This window comes from Spinacia oleracea, chromosome 4, assembly GCF_020520425.1.
Source record: "Spinacia oleracea cultivar Varoflay chromosome 4, BTI_SOV_V1, whole genome shotgun sequence".
In the NCBI taxonomy this organism is placed as follows: Eukaryota; Viridiplantae; Streptophyta; class Magnoliopsida; order Caryophyllales; family Amaranthaceae; genus Spinacia; species Spinacia oleracea.
Genome location: NC_079490.1, coordinates 91,218,149 through 91,233,285, shown reverse-complemented (window position 1 = coordinate 91,233,285; position 15,137 = coordinate 91,218,149). Strand labels below are relative to the sequence as shown.

The 15,137-nt window shown below is 34.9% G+C and overlaps 2 long non-coding RNA genes across 6 annotated transcripts; one reads left to right on the top strand and one right to left on the bottom strand.

The window, feature by feature from the left end:
* Positions 1-4,013: 4,013 nt before the first annotated feature.
* LOC110790531 (uncharacterized) lies at positions 4,014-7,058 on the bottom strand. Of its 4 annotated transcripts, XR_002533816.2 has the most exons (5): positions 6,749-7,055; positions 6,301-6,397; positions 5,699-5,880; positions 4,572-4,635; positions 4,014-4,456 (listed from the first exon to the last, which is right to left on the bottom strand). It is a non-coding gene; the product is annotated as an uncharacterized lncRNA (long non-coding RNA). The 4 variants fall into 4 exon arrangements; XR_008932810.1 differs by having other exon boundaries at positions 5,699-6,397; positions 6,749-7,058; XR_002533815.2 differs by having other exon boundaries at positions 6,301-7,053.
* Positions 7,059-9,470: 2,412 nt separating this feature from the next.
* LOC110790530 (uncharacterized) lies at positions 9,471-13,808 on the top strand. 2 transcript variants are annotated; one of them, XR_002533812.2, is made up of 5 exons: positions 9,471-9,777; positions 10,913-11,031; positions 12,088-12,164; positions 12,264-12,451; positions 13,495-13,808. It is a non-coding gene; the product is annotated as an uncharacterized lncRNA (long non-coding RNA). The 2 variants fall into 2 exon arrangements; XR_008918583.1 differs by having other exon boundaries at positions 12,088-12,451.
* The last annotated feature ends 1,329 nt before the right edge of the window (positions 13,809-15,137 follow it).

Here is a 15,137-nt window from a genome sequence, read left to right as displayed (position 1 = left end):
TTCAATTCTGCATCTTTACTTGCTTAGTCCTTCTAGGCAATGTCGACCTACTCCCTAGTCCATCTCTAGGGGGTCTTGTATTTACTAATTTCGCACTTTATTTACTATTGTGATATTGCTTTATTTGCTTTATTGCTTTCATCACCATACATGCTAAATACAACCAAATACAAGGTTACATCACGCTTAACAAAGATAATTTCTTGGAGAAACCGATCTTAGGTTCCTTTAAATTAACCTTTAAAGAAAAGTGACCACCATACAAAGTAGAGATTCTGTTTGCTCTAAAATTCAAACCCACATAGTCTAATCTAGGGTATATTTTCGAAAATTCTATGTCACGTACATGAAAAATTTCTAAAGCTCGCGGAATTAGCATCTCGTTCCCGTGCCCGGATCTCACCCATCCGTTTCGAGGATTCAAAGCCTTATCCAAAATAGAGTCACTTGCGATCTTTCCAAACGAAACTTTAAACAATGTTTGGTGGCGACTCCTTCGAGGTACAAAAATACGATGGTTTTCTAAAAAAAACGCCCCCTTGTAGGGAAAGAGCATACTTGCGATGCGACCAAAAACACCCCCTATAGTACCTCTTGAGCCAATGAGGACATTGTCTGATTTAGCTTGGGGGGGGGTGTTCACTTACCTGTACATATTAGGTATGTTTTCTTTTCATTTTTTGGTGTGTTTATTTTGGTGTGTTATTGTTTTCTAGATTAGTTTATCGCTTTGAAAAAAAATATATACAAAAACACGTTCCGATGAATGCAAAATCATGCTTCCCTGTGCCCCTTTGATTGAAAATTATTTTGATTCTTGGTATTTGATGACGAGCAATGTGGATGTGTTAGCCATGATTTGATATTCGATTACTTTGATGCCATAACATGAGTCAACTCTGACTAACTATTTGTGGACTTGGTGCTTGGCTAGTTGACTTGGTTAGGAATGTGTGATAGTTTCCTGGTGATTCGTTGATTTTGAGTATTGGTTCGCAACTATTAGTAATGTTTTGTGACTCATATACATGCACATTGAGGAGGACGAAGGCATTTTTCTATTTAGGTAGACTTCAGATGAAATTAGATACATTTGTTCCCTCTTTTTCTACCCATGTTGTGCTTGTGCCCTTTATTCGGTGTCTAACCATATTACAAGCCCGTGAAAGCCCCATTGGTTACTAGTCCCAAGCCTAGCTTGGGGGAGCTAATAGTAGTGAGGTGAGGGAGTTGTAGTGTGGTACATTTTGAGCATATTGAGTATTGAAAAAAGGGAGTTCTTCTTATCATGATTTTGTTGAAAAAGAAAAAAAATGAGTTGAAAAATGAAAGAGATGAGAAGAATAGAAAATGCGAAGGTTTCTACAAGAAAGAAAAAAAAAAAGAGATTGAAAAAGAAAAAAAAAAAAGAGAAAAATCTGTTACTCTCAGAAAAATTTCAAAGTATTGTTTCACTCAAATTTTGTAAGTTCATATCCTCATGGGTGGTTGGATACAATTGTAAAAAAGGCAAGAATGTATGGTGTGGGTTATTTGTTGTTTTGTCATGTATTGAGTGGGAGAGTTGTGGTCATTATTTTGGTTGATCATGGTTATATCTAGGATTTATGCTCCCCAAAGCCAAGACTTTAAGCTCACATTTTACCCAAATTTACCGCACCTTACCTAAGCCTATCATTACTAGCTTTGAAGACCTTCCGACCTTTGTGCATAGAGTCGTATTAATTTGAAAGTAGTTGTTTATCAATGCAAGTTATGACATGACATGACTACTAGGTTGAGTGTATGCTTTTCTAAACACAGGAGTGTTGTGAGTTTGGGAGGGCATTGTTCACTTATATGTTCGGAGGAGAGCGAACGGGTACATCTTTTACCCGCCACATAAATGAGTGACGAGTGTGTGAGCACTAGTCTTGAATTCCATTGTGCACTTGTGGTTCGCTTTGCGTGACGATTGTTAGGGAGGATTTGTGGTTGGGTGGATTTGATTGGTTGACATTGGTGCATGCTCGTTGAATTTTGCCTTGAATTATGTCTTTCGTTTTGAAATATGTTAGGGGTGATGTTGATCTTGTATTCATCGATGATTTCCTTGCTTAGGGACAAGCAAGGATCTAGCTTAGGGGAGTTTGATAAGTGTGTTTTATATAGAGTTTTACCCCCGTCCCTTAGTACTTTTATGCATCAAATGAGCTCTTAGGAGCCGTTTTTAGTACTAATATGTGTTATTGAGTATGCCTTGAGTTTCAGGATTAATTGGTGAGAAATTGGTCTTTTTAGACCCGTTTCATGATGATTTAGGCCACTACATGAGCCCGAGAAAGTTCGGGACCAGTATCGTCGACTTTCGTGAGCCTTAGATGCTTACGGTTGAGCCCCGGTAGTTAGACTCGGTGATATGAAGGATCATGACTTTTGCAAATCGCCCTTTGAGCTGAGGGCGAAATGAGAAGACCGGGCGAAAACAAAAGGATTTGAAGTCTTCAATACGCGCCCGATCGGGCGGGCTTAACCCGGTCTGGATCGGGACGTCAATCTGGGCTATGAGTTGAGCTTTTCGCAACCGCCCGATCGGGCGGAATTCGGCCCGATCGGGCCGACTATCGAGCAGTTCGCCCGATCGGGCGAAGCGCTGCCCGACCGGGCGACGCCAACCCCTACTGCTTATGCGCGTGTTTTCTTTCCGTTTTTTGGCTTGTATTTTGGGCAAACTATAAATACTAGCCCTTTTATTTTTAGTAGACATCTTTCATTCTAGTATTAGCACTTAGTTTTATTTTGTTTAAGCTTAGTGTTCTCTCTAAATTATTCCAAACACTTAGTTTTAATTTCAATCAAAGCTTTAATTTTTCGTTCATCCTTCCGTTCTTCATTTAGGTATTGATCTCTATTTTGCTTTATTATTTGCTTTAGTCATGTTTTCAATCATATTAATTACTTTGCTTATTGGTAATATGTGTGAGTAGTCTAATTTCTAGGGTTTGGGGATCCATGAATAATTATGAAGGGATGATTGAATATTGTTGATTTTGGTATTGTGATTGATTCCTATTGATTGGTTTATTTCACTATGCAATTAGATTTGCACAGGTTTAATTGTGATAGTCATGCAATATGAAGTTAAGATTTGAGAGATGTAATTTGATATTTAGGCTTGTGTCAATAGGTGGAATTAGGATTAATACGTAGTGAGAGCCCGTTAATTCTAAGTCTATGATTAGTATCGATTCGAGAGAGAATGCTAATCTAATTAATTGCTTTATCACTACAAGAAAATCGCTTACAAAGGCAAGACATTATTGCCTCTAAAAACAGTGATGTATCCTCTAATGAGTTTTCGATGCAAAAATGTGGATGCCTCTAATAACTCCGTCGCTAATTAGTGGTTGCCTCTAAAGGCCCCTTTTTGAGGCAATATAATGTGTTTCTTCTAAAAGCCCATACATTTAGAGGTAACCATATATCTTTGCCTCTAAATATAATTAGAGGCAACCAATATTATTGCCTCGAAATATAATTAAAGGCAACCGTATATACTTGCCTCAAAATATAATTAGAGGCAACTATATATCTTTGCCTCAAAATATAATTAGAGGCAACCACATATTATTGCCTCAAAATATAATTAGAGGCATCCGTATATTCTTGTCACAAAATATAATTAGAGGCTAACATATATTCTTGCATCAAAATATATTTAGAGGCGATATTAAAAGTTGATTCTAAAGTTGTTATATATTTAGGGGCAACGATATATTTTGCTACAAAATATAATTAGAGGCAATATAAAAAGTTAGGGTCAGCCATATGAATTTGCCTCGAAATATAATTAGAGGCAGCATAAAAAGTTATTTCATATTCAGATGCAATTTGATATTGTCATAAAGATATTTAGAGGCACCAAAAATAAAGCTAGCATATTTATTTCACACATTTGCAGTCGATCACCTATAAAAAATAACCATGATAAATTAACAAAAGTAAAACACCAAATTTCATAGGAATCAAAGATATCAACTCCAAGTAATATTATTAACCAAAAGAGAACCAATTGTTGTTCAATCTCAACCAAAAAATACACCCTAGGGCTTGCAACAACCCGCAAGCCTAAAAGTAACAATATGCCTGATTGGTATATTTGGATATTTCTATCACTACTGACAGCTTTAGTGCATGGTTAGATTTCACTAGATTGCTGCATAAACAAAATTACTGAAGTCAAAACAAGTTAACAAAACAGAATAACAGCCAAACGACAGACCAACAAAATAAGCAGAACAGTAGCAAGACAGCAGGACAGCAGTAGCAAGACAGCAGCAGGGCAGCAGGACAGAAGCAGCGTGACAGCAGGACAGAAGCAGCGTGACGGCAGGACATCAGCCGTAACAGCATAACCAACGAATCAGCAGCGACAACAACCACTATCAGTGTTTAACACAATACAACAACTCTTATCCTGAAGATCATATAGAGAGTACTATTTAGACAAGCGATTTCAAAAAATAGGGTGAGAATGAGATATGTCAGATAGATAAGCCATATCATGTTATTTAAAAACAAGGTAAAACAACCTTGGTATGTCTTAAAGTGGCAAGCGTCGTATCAGCATCGAGGCAGAAGTCTTTGAGCAATGTCCTGCATTAAGTGGAAAGCACAAGCATGATCTGAAATTAAGATTTTTTAAGTGCCACCAAAATGAGTAGATCAATATGCTACACTTGCAAGCTTGTGTTGCTGCTAAATTGCTAAGGTTCAGCAACCAGAACCTACTCTAGAGCGTTGAGCATCAAAAATCCTTGTGCTAGAGTTAAAACTAACAACATGAGGCTATATCAGGTTATATGAAATTATGCACTACTCTTATCACTTATACTATTGACTTCTAAAGTACCTAATTATTTGTTTTCGTCATAGATTTATACTACATACATTGATTATGTGTAACTGATTAGAGAATAATATCTATGTAGTTATATGTAATACATATATTAAATAAATTGTGTTGAGTGCTTAATTCTGATCAAATAAAACAATTGTAACTCTATGAAATAAGGCAGCAGCAATATATTGCACAAGACACATGAGAATCTCCAATCCAATAAAGTATCACTGCATAAGACATATGACCTATCTTAAACTCAAACTAGAAAGATCATATTCAAACTAGATTGAAATGTATTAAAATTTCATAGCACAATTATGGTTATCCTAGAAATCTGATATGAATCCAAACATGAAATACCCGAATACAAATTTTTCCTTCTCTCTCGAGAAGGGGACTCGGCAAATGTTGCAGTCAACTAAAAAACGGAGCATATTATAAGTAAAATGTTCATGTTTTACACATGACCAGGGCATCTGCAGTTCAGTTTTTTATTATAAAAAAAAAATCAACTTTTCATGTATTAAATAAATGCTCAGTTCTAGAAAGACCAGGGCACATGTTTGAAAGCTTTTGAGGTGTTTCTACTAGTGACTGAGAAGGAATGAGAAATTATAAGCAAGAACCAACAAATTCTTCAAAGAAAATAAATTGCAAACATGAGGAAATGTAAAATAATCACTAAAAAATAGGTCGTACACTGTAAAGAGAAACACATAATTCTTAAAATTTTGAAGTGCAAAAGAGAGGGAAGGAGAGGAGATTCACGAATCAGAAGGAATGACAGTAAGGTTAGCAATTGAGGGAAAAGAATACCAATCCGGTTTCAGATATGCTTCTATCTTCGTGGCGCAATCAACCCCAACCAACGTACATCAATCATCCATAATTACTCACAAGGAAGAAAAACCAACCATCATATACTCAATCAAGTACACCACGATCCCTAAACCAACCCATTCACTGCCTCTTGTTCAGATAAGCGGAAGTATACGATGCTGAACAAAAGCAGAGTAGTGGAGGTCAGTTTTGTATCTTATAGTTTATGTACTGAGTATATCACTTCAATATAATGCTAATTACAGAAATTAGGGAGGGGAGCTCCCCTCACATATGCCAAAGTGTTATTTTTTTAAAAATGAGTTTGCATTTGCCAAACAAGCTACAGGTCAGGCTACGAGGTGAGGGTGGTATTAGAGCATTCTTTTGGATGGTAAGATGTAGACATCCTGATGTTCTTACAAAGATAGAGTCTATAATTCCGCATTATGTCCATCAACTATCAAATCCAATACCAATGAAAAAGATTGTAACTAATAATAAAATAAAAGAGAATCATATAACCTTAGATTTCAGATAACAAAATCCCAATTAACTGCTAAATCAACATAAGAGCATAATAAATGAAATGATAATACCAAATTAAGAGGAACATTCCCTGGCTGTCAATTCAAAGTAATTGATGAATCTTCAGCCAAACTTAGCTCCAATGACGCATCTTCATGACTCCGCAACCTAGGAACAAAATCAATCAAACATACACAACGAATTTCCAAAAGAAATTCCTTAATAGACTTAGTTGGGAAAAAAAGTACCGTACCCAACGAAGAAACGACGTGAATCAAGTTTAAGCACAAATTATAGAGAACAATGGAAAATTGGGAAACAATCGTCAATTTTCATGGAATTAAATGACCTTGGACGAAATTAGAGTTTATGCATACAAACCAGAAAATCAAAATTAACCGAAGTAAATTTAACCGGAACAACAAAACAAAACCCTAAAGTTTTAATAATTTAAAATCATTGAAGCTCAAAACAAGAAATTTTGAGAAATTAATAAATTTGAGGAGTAAAAGTACCCACTATTGCTGAGAACGATCAGTTCTAGATGAGAGAAAAGAGCAGCGGAACCAGCAGCGAAGGAGAGGAGAGGAAAGGAGAGGAGAGAAAGGGGCGTCACAACAACCGAAGGAGAGGAGAGACGTCGGCGAGAAACTCAGGCGAAAGCAATGGAGGGCAGCGGTGGTGGAGTTGGCGTAGGTTGTGGTGCGCGAGGCGTCATGGAGAACCAGAGAGAACTAGATAAGTACGGGCTCTACTTTTTGACATAGGCGGCTCTAAATATTAGAGGATGAGCATGTTTTTTTTCAAATGCAAATGAAAAAATAAAACATCCCTCAAATTTTCTTGAGGGCTTGATGATGAATATGGGTTAGGCAAAATATGGGTGGGTAATTTTATTCTTCAAATTATGGATTAATCTCTCCGTATTTTATTAAGTGGTTCAATTTTTAAAATCAATCGTATTTTATTAATAATTTCATTGTACTATATTAAATTATTTAGGTATTAGTTAGGATTGTATGTATTTATAATCGTATAAGACTATAAGAATATAATAATATATGATTATAACATATAATAGTGATACAAGAGTATATGACACTATTTAGTTCACCTTATTACTTATTTCAGATTAGGTCAAATCAGGTAATAAATAATAAGTTTAAATCAAATGTAAACCCGTCTATACATATGTGAATCGGATCTGTGCAGATCATGTAAAAATCATAACTTATATTGTACAGCTCATGTATAAATCAAGAAAAAAATACAAATCATGTACAAATTAGAACCGATATGTCCAAATCATGCCTAGATAACAATTGATATGTCCAAATCATGTCCAGATCATGTCCATATAAGAACTGATATGTACATATCATGTCTATCGATCTGATAAAATCATGTCCAGATCATAAACGATCTATCGAATTTAGAATCGATCTACCCAAATCGTGTATGTCCAGATCAGAGCCAGTATGTCCATATCATAACCAATATGTCTAAATCATATCCGATTTCTCCAGATCATAACCTATCTCTCCAAATCATAACCGATATGTCCAAATCACGCACTCCGTATAAATCAGAACCGATCTTTCTAGTCTTCTCATATGATGTCTAGATAAGTTCTGAGCTGCTTAGATCATGTCCAAATCAAAAAAACTTTGTTTGGATTGTATCCGTATCATATCAATGTTTGGATCTTGTTGATCTGATCTGTTTACCTAATGTCCAAATTGAAACCGACATGGCGACATCATATCCTGATAAAAAACTACTAGCATATCATGTCTATATGAAAACCAATATTTCCATATTAGGAATGATCTATCCATATATGTCCAGATTAGACCAATATCTATATATCATAACTAATATGTCGAGATCTTGCCTTGATCAAAATCGGCATGTCCATATCATGTCAAGATCATAACCGATATGTCCAAGTTAAACCAATTTATCCAGATTATGTCCATAATAGGACTCATATGTCCATATCACGTCCAGATCAAAAACTTAAGTATCCACATCACGTTTAGATCATAACAAAATTGTCCAAAGCACGTTAAGAACATAACCGATTTGTCAAGTTCACATCCAATTTGGACGGAATGTGCGTAGAACATGCATTAACAAACATATTTGTTAATTTAATGGATGTTGGACCTCTCGTTAGACTGGTAAAAAGTTGGTAAATTTTTTATCTTTTTATCCAGTTTTTTTGTTAATTTAATATTAATATAATATTTCATGTTAATACGTTTCATATTATGAGTTTTCTGATTTATAATAAAAAAAATTGAGTTGAAAACCTCAAGGTTTATCTTGGGCTAAAATGAGGGGATACGTTCGCTAACAACTCGCGAACAAGCTCAGTTAAAGCTCGTTTATTAAGCACGAATAAAGCTCGTGTAGCTCTAAACGGGCAAGCTCGAGCCGAGCTTGAGACATGCATCTTGATGCTTAGCGAACAAATCTCAAACAACAATTTTCAAAGCTAGGTTAAGCTCGAGACAAGCTCGGACAGTGAAAATCCTTATCAAGTTTAGCTCGAACAAGGTAAAACTCGAATCGACTCAGCTCGTTTGCAGCCCTAGGTTTATCTAATGTAGTAAAACTCCGTATTATCCTTGACCTAAAAAAAGTCCATATTATTAAAAATTAATTACTGCTGATATTGATTTTTTTTAATGATAACACTACTGATATATGGAGTATTTTTAAAAAAAATATATTAGTGATATTTAAGAATACTATTTTGTATATTTTAAAACTAATTAATTCTTGAATTTTAATGAGATACTGGTAAATAATCATTATTATCGGTAACTAATCATTATTAAATTTCTTTTTTTCCCCCAAAACTGGAGTAGGCTAGTAAGCGGATTTTTTTTGAAAATCACACCTCTGAAACTTCCCGGTTCTCCGGTGAAAATATAAAGCTCTCACTCTCCTACGCAAGAGGATGCACATTTACTTTTTTGCATTATTTACATACTATACATTTGTTTATTTTTACTTAACCAAAAACATATTCATGTAAATCTTGTTCGTTTTAACGTATATTTTCCGTTATAACTTTAATTATCGATAATTAAAGATACTAATTGTTCAACTTATTTCAACTTTGACAAGCACGTTTGTATTGCAAATAAAAAATGAAAAAAAAAATTATTTATTATTGGTGAATAAAAAGCTAGATAAAATTTTGACTCGATCACTAAGAAAGTTATACTTCATGTACAAAAATTTCGTCGAACACCCCCCTGTTACTTCTTAATACTCAAAACAACAAAACTCACCTCAATTTACCGTCTTCCTCGCTTCACAACAATTCCATGGCGGGTTTTCAAAAATGAAAAAAATCACTTTGGAGGGAACTTGAAAATGAAACCAGCGGAAAAAGGCGGCAAAATACATTAAACATCAAAACCTCTCTCCCCTTTCACTCCACTTTTAGTCTCTATTCTCCTCCTCTCACCACTCTTATGGCGACCTCTTCGAATCTCCGTCTTCTTCCATCGGGACCTCGTTTCGACGAGCAGGTTAGTCGATTTCCAATTTCAGAAGTTTGCTTTTTGTTTTAGATTGAGTAAGATCTGTTATCGCACTTTGAGAAATTGAAGTTGTTGATTTTTAGAAGTTTGATTTTTGTTTTAGATTGAGTAAGATCTATTATCGCACTTTGAGAAAATTGAAGTTGTTGATATTTTTTTTTTTTTTCTGAAGATGCATAGTTTCATGCTTCAATTGTTTCTAGTTTTTGTTAATTTTGAAGGTTTAGTTAGAATCTGAAGCAATTTGTTGATCTGGCCGATTTGAATTTCAAACTTTGTAGGTTTTTGCTTGATTTTTGATTTAGAATGCTGTCAGGTCACCGCCACTTCAGCCGCCTCATTTCCTCTCTTGGCAAAGGGTCGACAGTAGCAATCCTCAATTTTATTAGTTTTTTGCAATTGAAATTTGAATTATTATGATCAGACTTAGCACCAAGTCTACTGGGGGCTCTTAACATGCCTCCCTTTAGCAACTGTAAGGCAGATCCTATTCCTGATAAGATCTAATGAGACTCTTCCTCTCAATTGATAAATTTTCAATAGATAAATTTTTGAATACTTGTTTAATTTACCAAAATTATTCTTTCAATTGATAGATTTTCTCCTAAATTTTTGAATACTTGTTTGATTTACACAGCTGCTTGCTGATTTTTGGATTCAATTATGTATGTACACGGGATTGATAGGGTTTCAACATGAATTAAGGGTTCATGAGTGATTTGATTGAATCATAAAATACTACTTGGAGGTAAATAATTCAAAAGACCGAACTCCCAATTCAATCCTAAACGATTTCGATTTCGATTTCAAACTCGAACACTCACTTATTTAGCTCACCGCTAATTATAAGCACTTATCTTATATGAAGTAAAATTTTAATTTTTAAAACCAAAAAACGACAGCTAATGAGCTAAAGCAGAATCATATTTGTGAATCGTGCGTTTTCCCAAACCTGATCCCTTCCCCTCCCTCATGAAAATATTTGATTTAAGCGCCAGTGACAATTGAGAGGTGAGAGACTGAAAATTTCATTTGCGCCTAAAATTTTTGAGATCTTTTCATTTGATGCGTAAGTGATTTTGGTTGTTGACTGACTGATCTCTTCTCATTTTCTCGATCTTAGGGTTTTGAAGCAGCCATTCATGGAGGATTACTCTGTCTCTTTGAAGCGCTTAATTAGTATGGTCACTGACTACTCTCGACCTGTCACTTTCTTTCTCTTCGATCCCCGATAAATCTCAGGTAATTTTATGTTCTAATTATTCTTAATTCTTACTTCTATTTTCCACATTTTGATTAAAATTTCGGTTTTTTAATTGATCGGTTTGATTTATGAATTTGGTTGTTGCTTGTTTATCAATCGGATTGAATTGTTGGTTACTTCAATCGATCATTTTGTTTTGTTTAATGTTGCGATCTGTTGAGATAATGCCTTTACACCAAACTTTACATGATCTATGATTCATTTATATCTTAGTGCGTTCTATTTGATATTTATTGAAATTTAAGCATTTCACTAATTTGTCCGGGAGAGAAACCTTGTTCGTATTACAGGTGAAATCTCTTTTTTAAGGTGTTGATTTTTTAGTTTTTTTTTATGTGATACTATTTTCAGGGTTTTATTGTGTTTTTGATGATGTGATGATATACTGTTATAATTGAGTCTTTCTAATTTCCTCTTGTCTATATCTTTGTCTGTTTGATTAAGTTTCTATATATATCTGTTTGATATGCAAATCTTTACACCAGTAGTTGATTTAAATTGGTTCCTGATTTGTTTAATTATGTTTCATTAGTTTATTCATACTCAAGACAATATATTTGTCCAGTGTTTTTAAATAGATAGTGTAAAAAGTTCTTTCAATTTTATTTTGTGGCCAGACACTATGACATTATTAGACTCAGTTCTCTTTTGAAAATGCAATGGCAATCATGCTGAGATTGAAAACACAAGTGATTGTTATGATGGGAACTGTGCTGAGAATAAAACAGAACACATTTGGTTGTTATGATCTTATTGTTGGTCTTAGATATGGAGAAATCATGATCACTTTATCATTATACACATCGGAGACATTAGTTGGAGTTAGTGCATATTTTTTTTTTCTATTTCTTGATCTCGTCATTGTTGGAGCCTTGTTTGAGTTTTATTGCTAAAAGAATAAGGATTTGGATTGGTGTTTTATGTTGTTGTTAAGACAGAGCTATTGAACAGTACCCTAGCTTGTGGCCCTGCATGTCTGAGCTGGTTATACTTGTCTTATTTTCTTAACCACCTAAGCTTTCTTGTTGTTCTAGAGCAACATTGTGCAAAGGGCGTTATTGAAAATTGCTATAGCAAATTCAGCGTTTGGTAGTAGAATCCTAGAAAAATGGTACGCACCACTCGAGTATTTAATCCTATTCAAATAACTTTCATGTTCACTATTGTGTCAAATGCACTTATATAACTCATAGTAATATGCTATTTTAAGATTATTTTTTTAGGGGTGATCGAGGTTGCTATATCCCAAAGAATATACTTTAGGACATTTGCTGGTTGTGCTTATAGACATAGTGTTCTTCATAAGGAAATAAAAGAAGACAAGGCTGCAACTGAATAGATGGAAGCATTCATCGTGGAGATAACTCAGTACGTGAATTTGTATTGTGATTAAAGAAGGTACTTTCTGGTTTATTTGATGATCTGGCTTCGTAGCTTATAGTTATTGTAATCACATTGTCTATCATTTTCAATCTACAATAAGGTTTATGACACCTTTATTTTCACTTAGTGTAATCAGATTGTTATTTTTAATGGATCATATCTAGCTTCTACTCACGTTGGGTGTTATAATTATCAGATCTTCATCGTAATAGTCTCTTGCTAAACTGTTATGGATCTGACATTGTGTGGAGGACTTTTATTAGCTCTCAGTTGAGGTAATTTTGCTGGTGCAGTGTTCAGTTTAACATTACAGAACTGAACAGAACACTGCAGGTTAGGGGCTGATGGGTCTGAACTCTAAAGACAGGGGTTGCAAGGCCTGATAGATCAGATATGGGCTGTAGAGGTTACTAGTGCAGCTATGTGGTTAACTTTATTTAAACTATGATTCAGATCATAAGTCTAAAATTAAGTAGCCAAGGTTTTGGATAATTTGGAGTTAAGGAACAGCTGTAAGAGGTTTGTCCACCCCCCCCCCCCCCCCCCCCCCCCCACACACACACACAGTTTATAGGTTGTGTCTGACCTGCAATAATTTGTTGGTCTCACTACCCTAATTTAAATTCTGAAAACGGATCTGGATTTCAAGTTTATTATGAGTATTTTCCACAACTCTGTCAATGTATTCTGAATATGAATTACAAACTGGTGCCTTATGGTTGCACCTGCTGGTTTGTTGCTGTTGTAGCTTTCATTGTTTATGTGCTTATACTTTTAACCTTGACACCATATATAGGTGACTGAACAAGGCTTGTTAACCTTGACACCACAAAAAATAAGTTTTTGTATTGAGTTCATGTAAGCGAAAGCTGATGCATTACAAAGTTTGATGTTCATAGAAATTATGATCCCTTTGCATTTTCAGTCTATTGAATTGTGAATTTGCCTCTTGTATTGTGTCATGGTATGCTTTCCTGTTTTGATGCGTCCTGCTGCATTTCCCTTGAGTCTCTTCTCCATGCTAGTTGCTTATTCTTGTTTGAAATTCTGGCTTTTAGGTATGGTATGCGAGATATCGACGTTGCAAAGGGAAGCCCACTAACCCCACCAACTTCCGCATGAGATTTTGATGATTCGAGATCCTCCTCTCTGGATGTTTCTGGTCCTTCCAGCAGCTTGTTAAAGTTCAAGGCCACTGTTCAGTAAAGTTGATTACTTTTTAGTATTACTTTTGGGACTTGTATACAAGTGAATTTTGAGTTGAGATATAAATTTTCTCATTTGTATTGCGAACATACTTTTAATCAGAAACACCACATTTATCTATATTGTATTCTTTATTGATCATTAGAGCTTTAAAAAAAATTAAAAATATTGTTTTCCCCAGATAGAAGTGCTCGGGGTTTTCCTCAAAACCAAAGCACTTGACAAATCAAGTGTTTGGGGTTTTTTTCCTCAAAACCCAAGCATTTGATAATCAAGTGCTTAAATTTGAACCCAAAACTTGCCAAGTGCTTGGGCTCCATGTGCTTTGGGCCAAATTATTAGCACTTGTGGGCATTTTCACCCAAGCACTTGACAATTTTTCTACTAATGTGGCGACGACTAAAAGTGTTGCAAAGGATTGTGATTAGGCTTTTGTGTTTGAGTTTAGCAAAGATAGAATGTTTGAATAAATTTACAACCAATTCAGGTCGGGTTAAATGAGTTGCGGTTGTAAATGAATCGGTTTGAATTGCTCACATGTCAATGGTTGTAAATGGTTTGAGTACAACGGGTCACAAGAAGTCTCAACTTGATTTATATTTATATTCACCCTCTTATATAATTTAACGATATGTAATAGGATGTAATAGATCACAACTTGTTGTAAAGCTAGATTGTGAGGGACCAACACAATATAATGTCTTGATTTTTTATATACACTTTAGCAACATCTATTTAGAATAGTTAGTATGGTAATATATATATATATATATATATATATATATATATATATATATATATATATATATATATATATATATATATATATATATATATTTTTGGCAAATAGATATTGTATTCATTACCAAAATTGAGATATTACAGGCAAACCAAACAACAAAGCAACACAGCCCCAACCAACTCAGAAGGCAGTCAAAGCCTTACTGAACTCTACCAGCAAACACAGAATAAAATCTGTCTAACCACAACTGGAACAGGCTCCAGTTTATCACTAAACAACTTGGAATTCCTCTGAATCCAGACTGCATACACAGTTTCAATGAAAGCAACACTACATTTAATATGACTTAATCTGGTACTTCTACTTTTCTTAGCAATCCATCTAAGTTCCTCCTGCGAAGAAAGGCAACCCATAGCTATACCAATTTCCTGCAACACTGCTGTCCAAATTTGCTTGGCATAACTACATTCAAAAAAGAGATGGCACAGTGTTTCATCATGCACCTGACACAGCCCACAACTGCTCTGGATAGGCAAATTCCAACTGATAAGCCTATCTTTGGTAGCTAATCTGTTCTGCACAGCAAGCCAGACTATGAAAGTACTTTTGGGTCTAGCTCTACTATTGCAGATAATTCTTCTCCATTCAACTTGATCACCACTCACATGCAGATATCTGTACAATCTTTGAATTCTGAATTTCCCAGCCTTCACAAATTGATCTGCTCCACCACTTTGAATAAAGTCATCTCTG